Below are 18,300 nucleotides of genomic sequence, written 5' to 3' on the forward strand. Positions count from 1 at the left end.
TTGTAGTTTGAAATTTACGATAAGATTATAATTGATAAAGTAAGGTTTTGTCATTAATGCATCTTATAAACTTTCATTGATAAATATGGATAGATAAGTTCTGTGTTCAAAAGTAAGCATTTTTTAAAACGCGCAATTATATCAAGAACGACTATCATAAATTCATGAGTATCGATGATTTTCGTTTAGGATGGAACTTAATCGGCTTGATTGATATACATATTTTAAAATGGCATAGCTTTGTGCATGTTATGTCAAGCATTGTGCCAAACCAATTTAAAATGAAACAAATTATTTTAAAGAAACTATATATGAACTATTCGAACACTTTATATTAATGTAGGGAGCTATAAATTTAAATATTCTAAAAATTTATTTATTTGTTAAGAGTTCGGAACAAATTTATTATTGAATATATAGGAAATCAAATAATTATGCATAATCGCATAAAAAAATGCTGAAACAATGAAAAGAAAAAAATAGTTGCCCAATAGAAAAAGTCGAACCCATACCCCTACCCATTGAGTTATCCTCACTTTCAAGTTTCGATCGAAAAAAAGGTATTTAACCGCGTAACTCGCACCTTTTAGTCGTATTTCGAAGTTCTATATAGTATTAAAGATTAAGTTACATTATGTACAAAATAACTTTTTATTGTTATTTGATTTTGATAGCATTATTAGCTGAATATGCAAAATCTCGTAGAAATAATCATTTCATTCAGACATAAGTATTGGATTGTTTCCCAACAAGCATAATAACACACGTTTCATATTATAATTTATTTCATTTCTGTACAAAATTTAGATAACGATATCAAATAAAAAAAACTGTGGCATTTTTTTACTTCAAACTATCATGAAGTGTAACCAAATTGGGTGAGTATTCTTGCTATCAGTATGACATGAAAAAGTGAACGACAAAAATTGAAGATATTGTAGTTAACTCGGATTTTTTTAATTGCAAACACATCTATAATTTGTTTAAATATCATTTATTATATCAAAATCGAAAAATTCGTTTTTGGAAATCTTTGAATTTATGAGAAGTTCTACAAAGACACTTACAAATATAGCGTTTGCAATAAAAAGGCTCTTTAATCTTCTTCATCCTTGCTCAGAAACTTCTACTGGTTACCTTACGGGTAACCTGCAAAGCTGCTTCCAAGGCATCGGGAAAATAACGTATTTTCGTGAGACTACCTTTAAAAAAAAAAAAAAAAAAAAAAAAAAAAAAAAAAAAAAAAAGGTAGTCTCACGAGAAAACTGACGGTAAAAATTCGATGAAACCAGGTGCATTGTATAGTACATATATGTGGTAAATAAATGTCGATTAGCTTTGTAAAAAATATCCCACAGTTTTTGAGATCTTGAAAACGGCCATTCAAAAAGTCGAAAATTTTCGCGAGATGTTAATGGGCAAGACAGTTTTTCGACAAATAAATCGTAAACATGGGAATTAAAATAAGGCGTTATATTACATATATGGTAAAGAATATGGATGTGAAGAGCGTTAGTAGAATGGAAAGACTTTGAAATTTTAAAAAATTTATCTGGACTAAAAAATTATTTGATTATAAAAAACATATTATATATCAATTGCTATATAGAACTATCATAACAGATTTTGGAAAAGCCGCAAATCCCCAAGTTGGAGAATTCATTAAATACTAATTATTCAGCTTTTTATCAGAAAGGAAGGTAGTGTAGTGGTTGGGAACGCTATGCTCTTTTTGAATCTAAAAGGCAACTGTTCAAATCATAACATCTTTGTTTTTTTTCTTATTCTGCCATTATTGTTTTTCCTTGTTATGATTCAAATTAAAAATATTTTAGTAAAGGTATTTTGGACATCATTTTTTCACATTGTCTCAATGCAAATGTTTGAAAATTTTGTAGGCAATATGACAACTCTTTCAACATTTGTTCTCTTTTATTAACTCAAACAGATTTAGGATCTAATTTCATGCCTTCGAAGACATTTAAACCATCTTCAACATAATTTATTGACAAATTGATAACAATTACTCATGAATGTCGTAGATTTAATATCCTGTCACTCAGCAACAAATTCGGGTTCAATAACAAAGCTCAGTAAAAACTTTCCAGAAATTCTCCAATTTATTTTAGTGTCTTTTTGCGTCATTACGGCTGCATTTTCTTCTGCATCTGAACGCTGTGTTTGGAAGAAGACGAAATACAGAAACTTTCAACACAAGTAATCAGATTTTCTTGTCTTTCATGTTAAAATGCTTCATCTCGCTAGGTATACGTCATTTATTGGATGGATTGTTAGCTTTGTGTCCAAATAGCAAAAAAAAGTATTAATTTAAATTTCGCATTTTGCATAAGTATACGCTTTAATTTATATCAAAACAGATTTAGATAGCTTAAAACAATATAGTTTACTCATAAATACATCTTGATAATTCACTTCTTCAATTTTCATAATCTTATATCCTGACCTATATCCTCTTATAAACCATATTTCTACTGAGATCTTCTTAAAGCATCTTTTTATCCCTATCTACGCCTCGAAACCCTATTTTTTCCGGCGGAATATGAATCTTCGGGTCTCGCTGATTCGATTTCTGCAGTCAGATCGTAAAAATACCCACTACATAGCCTGATAATCTCAATTTAAGTTCCTTAATTTTTTTGAAAAAAAAATTAAAACTCCCTTATCAAACATCATGCTCATTTTTACGAATTTCATTTTTCCTTTAAGTTTAAAATATACGCTTTTTAGCATGTTTATAATACATTTTCAATTTACATTTACATTTTTATTTTTGAATTGTTTATTTATATTTCCGTTTGAACAATAATATTTATTGAAAATTGTGAGAGAAACGGATATAATAAAAAACACCATACAACAAAATTCACTTTTTTTCATACTTACGCGGATCACTCCTTTTCGGCCCAATATGCCGGAAATGATAAAACTCTCAGATCTAGTTGCTAAGATCCAAACTCTCGACTCTCAAATCTATTTCCTCAGATATTGTTGCTAAGATCTACTTCCTCAGATCTTGTTGCTAAGATCTACTTCCTCAGATCTTGTTGCTAAGATCTACTTCCTCAGATCTTGTTGCTAAGATCTAAACTCTCGACTCTCAAATCTACTTCCTCAGATCTTGTTGCTAAGATCTACTTCCTCAGATCTTGTTGCTAAGATCTAAACTCTCGACTCTCAAATCTACTTCCTCAGATCTTGTTTCTAAGATCCAAACTCTCGACTCTCAAATCTACTTCCTCAGATCTTGTTGCTAAGATCTACTTCCTCAGATCTTGTTGCTAAGATCTACTTCCTCAGATCTTGTTGCTAAGATCCAAACTCTCGACTCTCAAATCTACTTCCTCAGATCTTGTTGCTAAGATCTAAACTCTCGACTCTCAAATCTACTTCCTCAGATCTTGTTGCTAAGATCTAAACTCTCGACTCTCAAATCTATTTCCTCAGATCTTGTTGCTAAGATCTAAACTCTCGACTCTCAAATCTACTTCCTCAGATCTTGTTGCTAAGATCGATCTATTATACTCAATTTTACTTAAGCAATATAGATCACCTTTATTATGATTCTCTTTATCTGTACTTGTTTATTAAATTAATTACATCATAAAGATCTAATTACAAATTATTTAGAATTTTGAAATAAAACCAGTATTTTATCAAATGCTTTGAGATTAATGCATTCAAACTTAAAAAAAAAAGATATATTCAGATCAATTTCAATATTATTGATTTTTTAATGTAAAAACTATGTCTACATAGATCTCAAACAATTTTATTAGATACTCTTTTTCCCAATTTTTTTCAAAATCTCTTTTTACATATCAAAAATTGTATTTTTCAATTTCATTTTTATTTTTTCCATATTTTTTTTGGAATTTGGATATGCGTCCAAAGTAGTTATGTCATTAGAAAAATATTAGATATCTGAAGAGAAAATGATAACTTAGAGAGTTTTAAAGATTTTATTTTCGAATACAAATATAGACCTCAGAGGAATACATTCTAAATAAATTTGTATCTGAGGGTGAATAAATAAGAACAAAATTTAAAGGGTTAGCATAAATAATGTAGAAATTAAGATTGGAATTTAAATTTAATACAAAATTAAAGGGAATGAATTTGCGATTAGTAGGGTATGGCAAATGGATTGGGAAACATTGGTTACACATGAAAATTATCAGATGTAAGAATTTGGTGCAGATATTTTAAAAATGAGATCTGAGTGCTTAAACAATATCTCAAAATTCAAATTTTCCAAATGAAAATTTGGAAAATTCCCAAAATGCAGAATCAACTGATGATTTTCAATCATTAATAACGCCAATACAAGAAGATCATTTTCCTTCTGCCAACGAACTAAAACAATGGTTTGATATTGCCCATGATGTTTTAATTAGTCCGCCACCTGAGAATCAACATCCAGAAATTGATGAAGAAGAGACACAAAAAGCAATTTATCTATTACAAAACTTAGACTTTCCTAAGAAATAAAATTATTTAATTTATTCTTGTTTGTTTTTTAATTAAACATGTATATTTATTAACATTTCCTTTTTTAATACCTTTCCAACTTCTATTAGTAACAAATACATAACTAATTTGAAGATTTAGCGTTATGAAGAAGTATCCAAGTAATAACGTCAATAATGCATTTGCGATAGGATATAATTGCACCAAAGGTTAAAACTTGTATAAAGAATGAAAAATGAAATTTAATACAATTTTTTTTCGAAAAAAATCCATGCTTGGCTAGATTTTCATAGTTATTGAATATGCATTACTGACATCTTGTAAAAGATGCCGATCAAGGCTTTCAAGATTGCTAAATTTCTCGATTAAAATTTACATTTTTTTTTTATTTGTGTTTAATTACATTTTACAGTTTGCAGACTTACATAAAATCCGCAACATAGTGGTTATTTAATATTTGCCCCACAGTATTGTAGTTTGAAATTTACGATAAGATTATAATTGATAAAGTAAGGTTTTGTCATTAATGCATCTTATAAACTTTCATTGATAAATATGGATAGATAAGTTCTGTGTTCAAAAGTAAGCATTTTTTAAAACGCGCAATTATATCAAGAACGACTATCATAAATTCATGAGTATCGATGATTTTCGTTTAGGATGGACTTAATCGGCTTGATTGATATACATATTTTAAAATGGCATAGCTTTGTGCATGTTATGTCAAGCATTGTGCCAAACCAATTTAAAATGAAACAAATTATTTTAAAGAAACTATATATGAACTATTCGAACACTTTATATTAATGTAGGGAGCTATAAATTTAAATATTCTAAAAATTTATTTATTTGTTAAGAGTTCGGAACAAATTTATTATTGAATATATAGGAAATCAAATAATTATGCATAATCGCATAAAAAAATGCTGAAACAATGAAAAAAAAAAATAGTTGCCCAATAGAAAAAGTCGAACCCATACCCCTACCCATTGAGTTATCCTCACTTTCAAGTTTCGATCGAAAAAAAGGTATTTAACCGCGTAACTCGCACCTTTTAGTCGTATTTCGAAGTTCTATATAGTATTAAAGATTAAGTTACATTATGTACAAAATAACTTTTTATTGTTATTTGATTTTGATAGCATTATTAGCTGAATATGCAAAATCTCGTAGAAATAATCATTTCATTCAGACATAAGTATTGGATTGTTTCCCAACAAGCATAATAACACACGTTTCATATTATAATTTATTTCATTTCTGTACAAAATTTAGATAACGATATCAAATAAAAAAAACTGTGGCATTTTTTTACTTCAAACTATCATGAAGTGTAACCAAATTGGGTGAGTATTCTTGCTATCAGTATGACATGAAAAAGTGAACGACAAAAATTGAAGATATTGTAGTTAACTCGGATTTTTTTAATTGCAAACACATCTATAATTTGTTTAAATATCATTTATTATATCAAAATCGAAAAATTCGTTTTTGGAAATCTTTGAATTTATGAGAAGTTCTACAAAGACACTTACAAATATAGCGTTTGCAATAAAAAGGCTCTTTAATCTTCTTCATCCTTGCTCAGAAACTTCTACTGGTTACCTTACGGGTAACCTGCAAAGCTGCTTCCAAGGCATCGGGAAAATAACGTATTTTCGTGAGACTACCTTTAAAAAAAAAAAAAAAAAAAAAAAAAAAAAAAAAAAAAAAAAAAGGTAGTCTCACGAGAAAACTGACGGTAAAAATTCGATGAAACCAGGTGCATTGTATAGTACATATATGTGGTAAATAAATGTCGATTAGCTTTGTAAAAAATATCCCACAGTTTTTGAGATCTTGAAAACGGCCATTCAAAAAGTCGAAAATTTTCGCGAGATGTTAATGGGCAAGACAGTTTTTCGACAAATAAATCGTAAACATGGGAATTAAAATAAGGCGTTATATTACATATATGGTAAAGAATATGGATGTGAAGAGCGTTAGTAGAATGGAAAGACTTTGAAATTTTAAAAAATTTATCTGGACTAAAAAATTATTTGATTATAAAAAACATATTATATATCAATTGCTATATAGAACTATCATAACAGATTTTGGAAAAGCCGCAAATCCCCAAGTTGGAGAATTCATTAAATACTAATTATTCAGCTTTTTATCAGAAAGGAAGGTAGTGTAGTGGTTGGGAACGCTATGCTCTTTTTGAATCTAAAAGGCAACTGTTCAAATCATAACATCTTTGTTTTTTTTCTTATTCTGCCATTATTGTTTTTCCTTGTTATGATTCAAATTAAAAATATTTTAGTAAAGGTATTTTGGACATCATTTTTTCACATTGTCTCAATGCAAATGTTTGAAAATTTTGTAGGCAATATGACAACTCTTTCAACATTTGTTCTCTTTTATTAACTCAAACAGATTTAGGATCTAATTTCATGCCTTCGAAGACATTTAAACCATCTTCAACATAATTTATTGACAAATTGATAACAATTACTCATGAATGTCGTAGATTTAATATCCTGTCACTCAGCAACAAATTCGGGTTCAATAACAAAGCTCAGTAAAAACTTTCCAGAAATTCTCCAATTTATTTTAGTGTCTTTTTGCGTCATTACGGCTGCATTTTCTTCTGCATCTGAACGCTGTGTTTGGAAGAAGACGAAATACAGAAACTTTCAACACAAGTAATCAGATTTTCTTGTCTTTCATGTTAAAATGCTTCATCTCGCTAGGTATACGTCATTTATTGGATGGATTGTTAGCTTTGTGTCCAAATAGCAAAAAAAAGTATTAATTTAAATTTCGCATTTTGCATAAGTATACGCTTTAATTTATATCAAAACAGATTTAGATAGCTTAAAACAATATAGTTTACTCATAAATACATCTTGATAATTCACTTCTTCAATTTTCATAATCTTATATCCTGACCTATATCCTCTTATAAACCATATTTCTACTGAGATCTTCTTAAAGCATCTTTTTATCCCTATCTACGCCTCGAAACCCTATTTTTCCGGCGGAATATGAATCTTCGGGTCTCGCTGATTCGATTTCTGCAGTCAGATCGTAAAAATACCCACTACATAGCCTGATAATCTCAATTTAAGTTCCTTAATTTTTTTGAAAAAAAAATTAAAACTCCCTTATCAAACATCATGCTCATTTTTACGAATTTCATTTTTCCTTTAAGTTTAAAATATACGCTTTTTAGCATGTTTATAATACATTTTCAATTTACATTTACATTTTTATTTTTGAATTGTTTATTTATATTTCCGTTTGAACAATAATATTTATTGAAAATTGTGAGAGAAACGGATATAATAAAAAACACCATACAACAAAATTCACTTTTTTTCATACTTACGCGGATCACTCCTTTTCGGCCCAATATGCCGGAAATGATAAAACTCTCAGATCTAGTTGCTAAGATCCAAACTCTCGACTCTCAAATCTATTTCCTCAGATATTGTTGCTAAGATCTACTTCCTCAGATCTTGTTGCTAAGATCTACTTCCTCAGATAGTCTTTAGCCAACAAGATCTGAGGAAATAGATTTGAGAGTCGAGAGTTTAGATCTTAGCAACAAGATCTGAGGAAGTAGATTTGAGAGTCGAGAGTTTAGATCTTAGCAACAAGATCTGAGGAAGTAGATTTGAGAGTCGAGAGTTTGGATCTTAGCAACAAGATCTGAGGAAGTAGATCTTAGCAACAAGATCTGAGGAAGTAGATCTTAGCAACAAGATCTGAGGAAGTAGATTTGAGAGTCGAGAGTTTGATCTTAGAAACAAGATCTGAGGAAGTAGATTTGAGAGTCGAGAGTTTAGATCTTAGCAACAAGATCTGAGGAAGTAGATCTTAGCAACAAGATCTGAGGAAGTAGATTTGAGAGTCGAGAGTTTAGATCTTAGCAACAAGATCTGAGGAATAGATCTTAGCAACAAGATCTGAGGAAGTAGATCTTAGCACAAAGATCTGAGGAAGTAGATCTTAGCAACAATATCTGAGGAAATAGATTTGAGAGTCGAGAGTTTGGATCTTAGCAACTAGATCTGAGAGTTTTATCATTTCCGGCATATTGGGCCGAAAAGGAGTGATCCGCGTAAGTATGAAAAAAAGTGAATTTTGTTGTATGGTGTTTTTTATTATATCCGTTTCTCTCACAATTTCAATAAATATTATTGTTCAAACGGAAATATAAATAAACAATTCAAAATAAAAATGTAAATGTAAATTGAAAATGTATTATAAACATGCTAAAAAGCGTATATTTTAAACTTAAAGGAAAAATGAAATTCGTAAAAATGAGCATGATGTTTGATAAGGGAGTTTTAATTTTTTTTTCAAAAAAATTAAGGAACTTAAATTGAGATTATCAGGCTATGTAGTGGGTATTTTTACGATCTGACTGCAGAAATCGAATCAGCGAGACCCGAAGATTCATATTCCGCCGGAAAAATAGGGTTTCGAGGCGTAGATAGGGATAAAAAGATGCTTTAAGAAGATCTCAGTAGAAATATGGTTTATAAGAGGATATAGGTCAGGATATAAGATTATGAAAATTGAAGAAGTGAATTATCAAGATGTATTTATGAGTAACTATATTGTTTTAAGCTATCTAAATCTGTTTTGATATAAATTAAAGCGTATACTTATGCAAAATGCGAAATTTAAATTAATACTTTTTTTTGCTATTTGGACACAAAGCTAACAATCCATCCAATAAATGACGTATACCTAGCGAGATGAAGCATTTTAACATGAAAGACAAGAAAATCTGATTACTTGTGTTGAAAGTTTCGTATTTCGTCTTCTTCCAAACACAGCGTTCAGATGCAGAAGAAAATGCAGCCGTAATGACGCAAAAAGACACTAAAATAAATTGGAGAATTTCTGGAAAGTTTTTACTGAGCTTTGTTATTGAACCCGAATTTGTTGCTGAGTGACAGGATATTAAATCTACGACATTCATGAGTAATTGTTATCAATTTGTCAATAAATTATGTTGAAGATGGTTTAAATGTCTTCGAAGGCATGAAATTAGATCCTAAATCTGTTTGAGTTAATAAAAGAGAACAAATGTTGAAAGAGTTGTCATATTGCCTACAAAATTTTCAAACATTTGCATTGAGACAATGTGAAAAAATGATGTCCAAAATACCTTTACTAAAATATTTTTAATTTGAATCATAACAAGGAAAAACAATAATGGCAGAATAAAAAAAAAACAAAGATGTTATGATTTGAACAGTTGCCTTTTAGATTCAAAAAGAGCATAGCGTTCCCAACCACTACACTACCTTCCTTTCTGATAAAAAGCTGAATAATTAGTATTTAATGAATTCTCCAACTTGGGGATTTGCGGCTTTTCCAAAATCTGTTATGATAGTTCTATATAGCAATTGATATATAATATGTTTTTTATAATCAAATAATTTTTTAGTCCAGATAAATTTTTTAAAATTTCAAAGTCTTTCCATTCTACTAACGCTCTTCACATCCATATTCTTTACCATATATGTAATATAACGCCTTATTTTAATTCCCATGTTTACGATTTATTTGTCGAAAAACTGTCTTGCCCATTAACATCTCGCGAAAATTTTCGACTTTTTGAATGGCCGTTTTCAAGATCTCAAAAACTGTGGGATATTTTTTACAAAGCTAATCGACATTTATTTACCACATATATGTACTATACAATGCACCTGGTTTCATCGAATTTTTACCGTCAGTTTTCTCGTAGGACTCCCTTTTTTTTTTTTTTTTTTTTTTTTTTTTTTTTTTTTTTTTTTAAAGGTAGTCTCACGAAAATACGTTATTTTCCCGATGCCTTGGAAGCAGCTTTGCAGGTTACCCGTTAGGTAACCAGTAGAAGTTTCTGAGCAAGGATGAAGAAGATTAAAGAGCCTTTTTATTGCAAACGCATATTTGTAAGTGTCTTTGTAGAACTTCTCATAAATTCAAAGATTTCCAAAAACGAGATTTTTCGATTTTGATATAATAAATGATATTTAAACAAATTATAGATGTGTTTGCAATTAAAAAAATCCGAGTTAACTACAATATCTTCAATTTTTGTCGTTCACTTTTTCATGTCATACTGATAGCAAGAATACTCACCCAATTGTTACACTTCATGATAGTTTGAAGTAAAAAAATGCCACAGTTTTTTTTATTTGATATCGTTATCTAAATTTTGTACAGAAATGAAATAAATTATAATATGAAACGTGTGTTATTATGCTTGTTGGGAAACAATCCAATACTTATGTCTGAATGAAATGATTATTTCTACGAGATTTTGCATATTCAGCTAATAATGCTATCAAAATCAAATAACAATAAAAAGTTATTTTGTACATAATGTAACTTAATCTTTAATACTATATAGAACTTCGAAATACGACTAAAAGGTGCGAGTTACGCGGTTAAATACCTTTTTTTCGATCGAAACTTGAAAGTGAGGATAACTCAATGGGTAGGGGTATGGGTTCGACTTTTTCTATTGGGCAACTATTTTTTTCTTTTCATTGTTTCAGCATTTTTTTATGCGATTATGCATAATTATTTGATTTCCTATATATTCAATAATAAATTTGTTCCGAACTCTTAACAAATAAATAAATTTTTAGAATATTTAAATTTATAGCTCCCTACATTAATATAAAGTGTTTCGAATAGTTCATATATAGTTTCTTTAAAATAATTTGTTTCATTTTAAATTGGTTTGGCACAATGCTTGACATAACATGCACAAAGCTATGCCATTTTAAAATATGTATATCAATCAAGCCGATTAAGTCCATCCTAAACGAAAATCATCGATACTCATGAATTTATGATAGTCGTTCTTGATATAATTGCGCGTTTTAAAAAATGCTTACTTTTGAACACAGAACTTATCTATCCATATTTATCAATGAAAGTTTATAAGATGCATTAATGACAAAACCTTACTTTATCAATTATAATCTTATCGTAAATTTCAAACTACAATACTGTGGGGCAAATATTAAATAACCACTATGTTGCGGATTTTATGTAAGTCTGCAAACTGTAAAATGTAATTAAACACAAATAAAAAAAAAATGTAAATTTTAATCGAAAATTTAGCAATCTTGAAAGCCTTGATCGGCATCTTTTACAAGATGTCAGTAATGCATATTCAATAACTATGAAAATCTAGCCAAGCATGGATTTTTTTCGAAAAAAAATTGTATTAAATTTCATTTTTCATTCTTTATACAAGTTTTAACCTTTGGTGCAATTATATCCTATCGCAAATGCATTATTGACGTTATTACTTGGATACTTCTTCATAACGCTAAATCTTCAAATTAGTTATGTATTTGTTACTAATAGAAGTTGGAAAGGTATTAAAAAAGGAAATGTTAATAAATATACATGTTTAATTAAAAAACAAACAAGAATAATTAAATAATTTTATTTCTTAGGAAAGTCTAAGTTTTGTAATAGATAAATTGCTTTTTGTGTCTCTTCTTCATCAATTTCTGGATGTTGATTCTCAGGTGGCGGACTAATTAAAACATCATGGGCAATATCAAACCATTGTTTTAGTTCGTTGGCAGAAGGAAAATGATCTTCTTGTATTGGCGTTATTAATGATTGAAAATCATCAGTTGATTCTGCATTTTGGGAATTTTCCAAATTTTCATTTGGAAAAATTGAATTTTGAGATATTGTTTAAGCACTTCGATCTCATTTTTAAAATATCTGCACCAAATTCTTACATCTGATAATTTTCATGTGTAACCAATGTTTCCCAATCCATTTGCCATACCCTACTAATCGCAAATTCATTCCCTTTAATTTTGTATTAAATTTAAATTCCAATCTTAATTTCTACATTATTTATGCTAACCCTTTAAATTTTGTTCTTATTTATTCACCCTCAGATACAAATTTATTTAGAATGTATTCCTCTGAGGTCTATATTTGTATTCGAAAATAAATCTTTAAAACTCTCTAAGTTATCATTTTCTCTTCAGATATCTAATATTTTTCTAATGACATAACTACTTTGGACGCATATCCAAATTCCAAAAAAAATATGGAAAAAATAAAAATGAAATTGAAAAATACAATTTTTGATATGTAAAAAGAGATTTTGAAAAAAATTGGGAAAAAGAGTATCTAATAAAATTGTTTGAGATCTATGTAGACATAGTTTTTACATTAAAAAATCAATAATATTGAAATTGATCTGAATATATCTTTTTTTTTTAAGTTTGAATGCATTAATCTCAAAGCATTTGATAAAATACTGGTTTTATTTCAAAATTCTAAATAATTTGTAATTAGATCTTTATGATGTAATTTAATTTTAAACAAGTACAGATAAAGAGAATCATAATAAAGGTGATCTATATTGCTTAAGTAAAATTGAGTATAATAGATCGATCTTAGCAACAAGATCTGAGGAAGTAGATTTGAGAGTCGAGAGTTTAGATCTTAGCAACAAGATCTGAGGAAATAGATTTGAGAGTCAGGAGTTTAGATCTAGCAACAAGATCTGAGGAAGTAGATTTGAGAGTCGAGAGTTTAGATCTTAGCAACAAGATCTGAGGAAGTAGATTTGAGAGTCGAGAGTTTGGATCTTAGCAACAAGATCTGAGGAAGTAGATCTTAGCAACAAGATCTGAGGAAGTAGATCTTAGCAACAAGATCTGAGGAAGTAATTTGAGAGTCGAGAGTTTGGATCTTAGAAACAAGATCTGAGGAAGTAGATTTTAGAGTCGAGAGTTTAGATCTTAGCAACAAGATCTGAGGAAGTAGATCTTAGCAACAAGATCTGAGAAGTAGATTTGAGAGTCGAGAGTTTAGATCTTTTAGCAACAAGATCTGAGGAAGTAGATCTTAGCAACAAGATCTGAGGAAGTAGATTCTTAGCAACAATATCTGAGGAAATAGATTTGAGAGTCGAGAGTTTGGATCTTAGCAACTAGATCTGAGAGTTTTATCATTTCCGGCATATTGGGCCGAAAAGGAGTGATCCGCGTAAGTATGAAAAAAAGTGAATTTTGTTGTATGGTGTTTTTTATTATATCCGTTTCTCTCACAATTTTCAATAAATATTATTGTTCAAACGGAAATATAAATAAAAAATTCAAAAATAAAAATGTAAATGTAAATTGAAAATGTATTATAAACATGCTAAAAAGCGTATATTTTAAACTAAAGGAAAAATGAAATTCGTAAAAATGAGCATGATGTTTGATAAGGGAGTTTTAATTTTTTTTTCAAAAAAATTAAGGAACTTAAATTGAGATTATCAGGCTATGTAGTGGGTATTTTTACGATCTGACTGCAGAAATCGAATCAGCGAGACCCGAAGATTCATATTCCGCCGGAAAAATAGGGTTTCGAGGCGTAGATAGGGATAAAAAGATGCTTTAAGAAGATCTCAGTAGAAATATGGTTTATAAGAGGATATAGGTCAGGATATAAGATTATGAAAATTGAAGAAGTGAATTATCAAGATGTATTTATGAGTAAACTATATTGTTTTAAGCTATCTAAATCTGTTTTGATATAAATTAAAGCGTATACTTATGCAAAATGCGAAATTTAAATTAATACTTTTTTTGCTATTTGGACACAAAGCTAACAATCCATCCAATAAATGACGTATACCTAGCGAGATGAAGCATTTTAACATGAAAGACAAGAAAATCTGATTACTTGTGTTGAAAGTTTCTGTATTTCGTCTTCTTCCAAACACAGCGTTCAGATGCAGAAAAAATGCAGCCGTAATGACGCAAAAAGACACTAAAATAAATTGGAGAATTTCTGGAAAGTTTTTACTGAGCTTTGTTATTGAACCCGAATTTGTTGCTGAGTGACAGGATATTAAATCTACGACATTCATGAGTAATTGTTATCAATTTGTCAATAAATTATGTTGAAGATGGTTTAAATGTCTTCGAAGGCATGAAATTAGATCCTAAATCTGTTTGAGTTAATAAAAGAGAACAAATGTTGAAAGAGTTGTCATATTGCCTACAAAATTTTCAAACATTTGCATTGAGACAATGTGAAAAAATGATGTCCAAAATACCTTTACTAAAATATTTTTAATTTGAATCATAACAAGGAAAAACAATAATGGCAGAATAAGAAAAAAAACAAAGATGTTATGATTTGAACAGTTGCCTTTTAGATTCAAAAAGAGCATAGCGTTCCCAACCACTACACTACCTTCCTTCTTGATAAAAAGCTGAATAATTAGTATTTAATGAATTCTCCAACTTGGGGATTTGCGCTTTTCCAAAATCTGTTATGATAGTTCTATATAGCAATTGATATATAATATGTTTTTTATAATCAAATAATTTTTTAGTCCAGATAAATTTTTTAAAATTTCAAAGTCTTTCCATTCTACTAACGCTCTTCACATCCATATTCTTTACCATATATGTAATATAACGCCTTATTTTAATTCCCATGTTTACGATTTATTTGTCGAAAAACTGTCTTGCCCATTAACATCTCGCGAAAATTTTCGACTTTTTGAATGGCCGTTTTCAAGATCTCAAAAACTGTGGGATATTTTTTACAAAGCTAATCGACATTTATTTACACATATATGTACTATACAATGCACCTGGTTTCATCGAATTTTTACCGTCAGTTTTCTCGTGAGACTACTCTTTTTTTTTTTTTTTTTTTTTTTTTTTTTTTTTTTTTTTTTAAAGGTAGTCTCACGAAAATACGTTATTTTCCCGATGCCTTGGAAGCAGCTTTGCAGGTTACCCGTAAGGTAACCAGTAGAAGTTTCTGAGCAAGGATGAAGAAGATTAAAGAGCCTTTTTATTGCAAACGCTATATTTGTAAGTGTCTTTGTAGAACTTCTCATAAATTCAAAGATTTCCAAAAACGAATTTTTCGATTTTGATATAATAAATGATATTTAAACAAATTATAGATGTGTTTGCAATTAAAAAAATCCGAGTTAACTACAATATCTTCAATTTTTGTCGTTCACTTTTTCATGTCATACTGATAGCAAGAATACTCACCCAATTTGGTTACACTTCATGATAGTTTGAAGTAAAAAAATGCCACAGTTTTTTTTATTTGATATCGTTATCTAAATTTTGTACAGAAATGAAATAATTATAATATGAAACGTGTGTTATTATGCTTGTTGGGAAACAATCCAATACTTATGTCTGAATGAAATGATTATTTCTACGAGATTTTGCATATTCAGCTAATAATGCTATCAAAATCAAATAACAATAAAAAGTTATTTTGTACATAATGTAACTTAATCTTTAATACTATATAGAACTTCGAAATACGACTAAAAGGTGCGAGTTACGCGGTTAAATACCTTTTTTTCGATCGAAACTTGAAAGTGAGGATAACTCATGGGTAGGGGTATGGGTTCGACTTTTTCTATTGGGCAACTATTTTTTTCTTTTCATTGTTTCAGCATTTTTTTATGCGATTATGCATAATTATTTGATTTTCTATATATTCAATAATAAATTTGTTCCGAACTCTTAACAAATAAATAAATTTTTAGAAATTTAAATTTATAGCTCCCTACATTAATATAAAGTGTTCGAATAGTTCATATATAGTTTCTTTAAAATAATTTGTTTCATTTTAAATTGGTTTGGCACAATGCTTGACATAACATGCACAAAGCTATGCCATTTTAAAATATGTATATCAATCAAGCCGATTAAGTCCATCCTAACGAAAATCATCGATACTCATGAATTTATGATAGTCGTTCTTGATATAATTGCGCGTTTTAAAAAATGCTTACTTTTGAACACAGAACTTATCTATCCATATTTATCAATGAAAGTTTATAAGATGCATTAATGACAAAACCTTACTTTATCAATTATAATCTTATCGTAAATTTCAAACTACAATACTGTGGGGCAAATATTAAATAACCACTATGTTGCGGATTTTATGTAAGTCTGCAAACTGTAAAATGTAATTAAACACAAATAAAAAAAAATGTAAATTTTAATCGAGAAATTTAGCAATCTTGAAAGCCTTGATCGGCATCTTTTACAAGATGTCAGTAAGCATATTCAATAACTATGAAAATCTAGCCAGCATGGATTTTTTTCGAAAAAAAATTGTATTAAATTTCATTTTTCATTCTTTATACAAGTTTTAACCTTTGGTGCAATTATATCCTATCGCAAAAGCATTATTGACGTTATTACTTGGATACTTCTTCATAACGCTAAATCTTCAAATTAGTTATGTATTTGTTACTAATAGAAGTTGGAAAGGTATTAAAAAAGGAAATGTTAATAAATATACATGTTTAATTAAAAAACAAACAAGAATAAATTAAATAATTTTATTTCTTAGGAAAGTCTAAGTTTTGTAATAGATAAATTGCTTTTTGTGTCTCTTCTTCATCAATTTCTGGATGTTGATTCTCAGGTGGCGGACTAATTAAAACATCATGGGCAATATCAAACCATTGTTTTAGTTCGTTGGCAGAAGGAAATGATCTTCTTGTATTGGCGTTATTAATGATTGAAAATCATCAGTTGATTCTGCATTTTGGGAATTTTCCAAATTTTCATTTGGAAAATTTGAATTTTGAGATATTGTTTAAGCACTCAGATCTCATTTTTAAAATATCTGCACCAAATTCTTACATCTGATAATTTTCATGTGTAACCAATGTTTCCCAATCCATTTGCCATACCCTACTAATCGCAAATTCATTCCCTTTAATTTTGTATTAAATTTAAATTCCAATCTTAATTTCTACATTATTTATGCTAACCCTTTAAATTTTGTTCTTATTTATTCACCCTCAGATACAAATTTATTTAGAATGTATTCCTCTGAGGTCTATATTTGTATTCGAAAATAAAATCTTTAAAACTCTCTAAGTTATCATTTTCTCTTCAGATATCTAATATTTTTCTAATGACATAACTACTTTGGACGCATATCCAAATTCCAAAAAAAATATGGAAAAAATAAAAATGAAATTGAAAAATACAATTTTTGATATGTAAAAAGAGATTTTGAAAAAAATTGGGAAAAAGAGTATCTAATAAAATTGTTTGAGATCTATGTAGACATAGTTTTTACATTAAAAAATCAATAATATTGAAATTGATCTGAATATATCTTTTTTTTTTAAGTTTGAATGCATTAATCTCAAAGCATTTGATAAAATACTGGTTTTATTTCAAAATTCTAAATAATTTGTAATTAGATCTTTATGATGTAATTTAATTTTAAACAAGTACAGATAAAGAGAATCATAATAAAGGTGATCTATATTGCTTAAGTAAAATTGAGTATAATAGATCGATCTTAGCAACAAGATCTGAGGAAGTAGATTTGAGAGTCGAGAGTTTAGATCTTAGCAACAAGATCTGAGGAAATAGATTTGAGAGTCGAGAGTTTAGATCTTAGCAACAAGATCTGAGGAAGTAGATTTGAGAGTCGAGAGTTTAGATCTTAGCAACAAGATCTGAGGAAGTAGATTTGAGAGTCGAGAGTTTGGATCTTAGCAACAAGATCTGAGGAAGTAGATCTTAGCAACAAAGATCTGAGGAAGTATACTTAGCAACAAGATCTGAGGAAGTAGATTTGAGAGTCGAGAGTTTGGATCTTAGAAACAAGATCTGAGGAAGTAGATTTGAGAGTCGAGAGTTTAGATCTTAGCAACAAGATCTGAGGAAGTAGATCTTAGCAACAGATCTGAGGAAGTAGATTTGAGAGTCGAGAGTTATAGATCTTAGCAACAAGATCTGAGGAAGTAGATCTTAGCAAACA

This window comes from Trichomonas vaginalis, chromosome VI (assembly GCF_026262505.1).
Source record: "Trichomonas vaginalis G3 chromosome VI, whole genome shotgun sequence".
In the NCBI taxonomy this organism is placed as follows: domain Eukaryota; phylum Parabasalia; order Trichomonadida; family Trichomonadidae; genus Trichomonas; species Trichomonas vaginalis.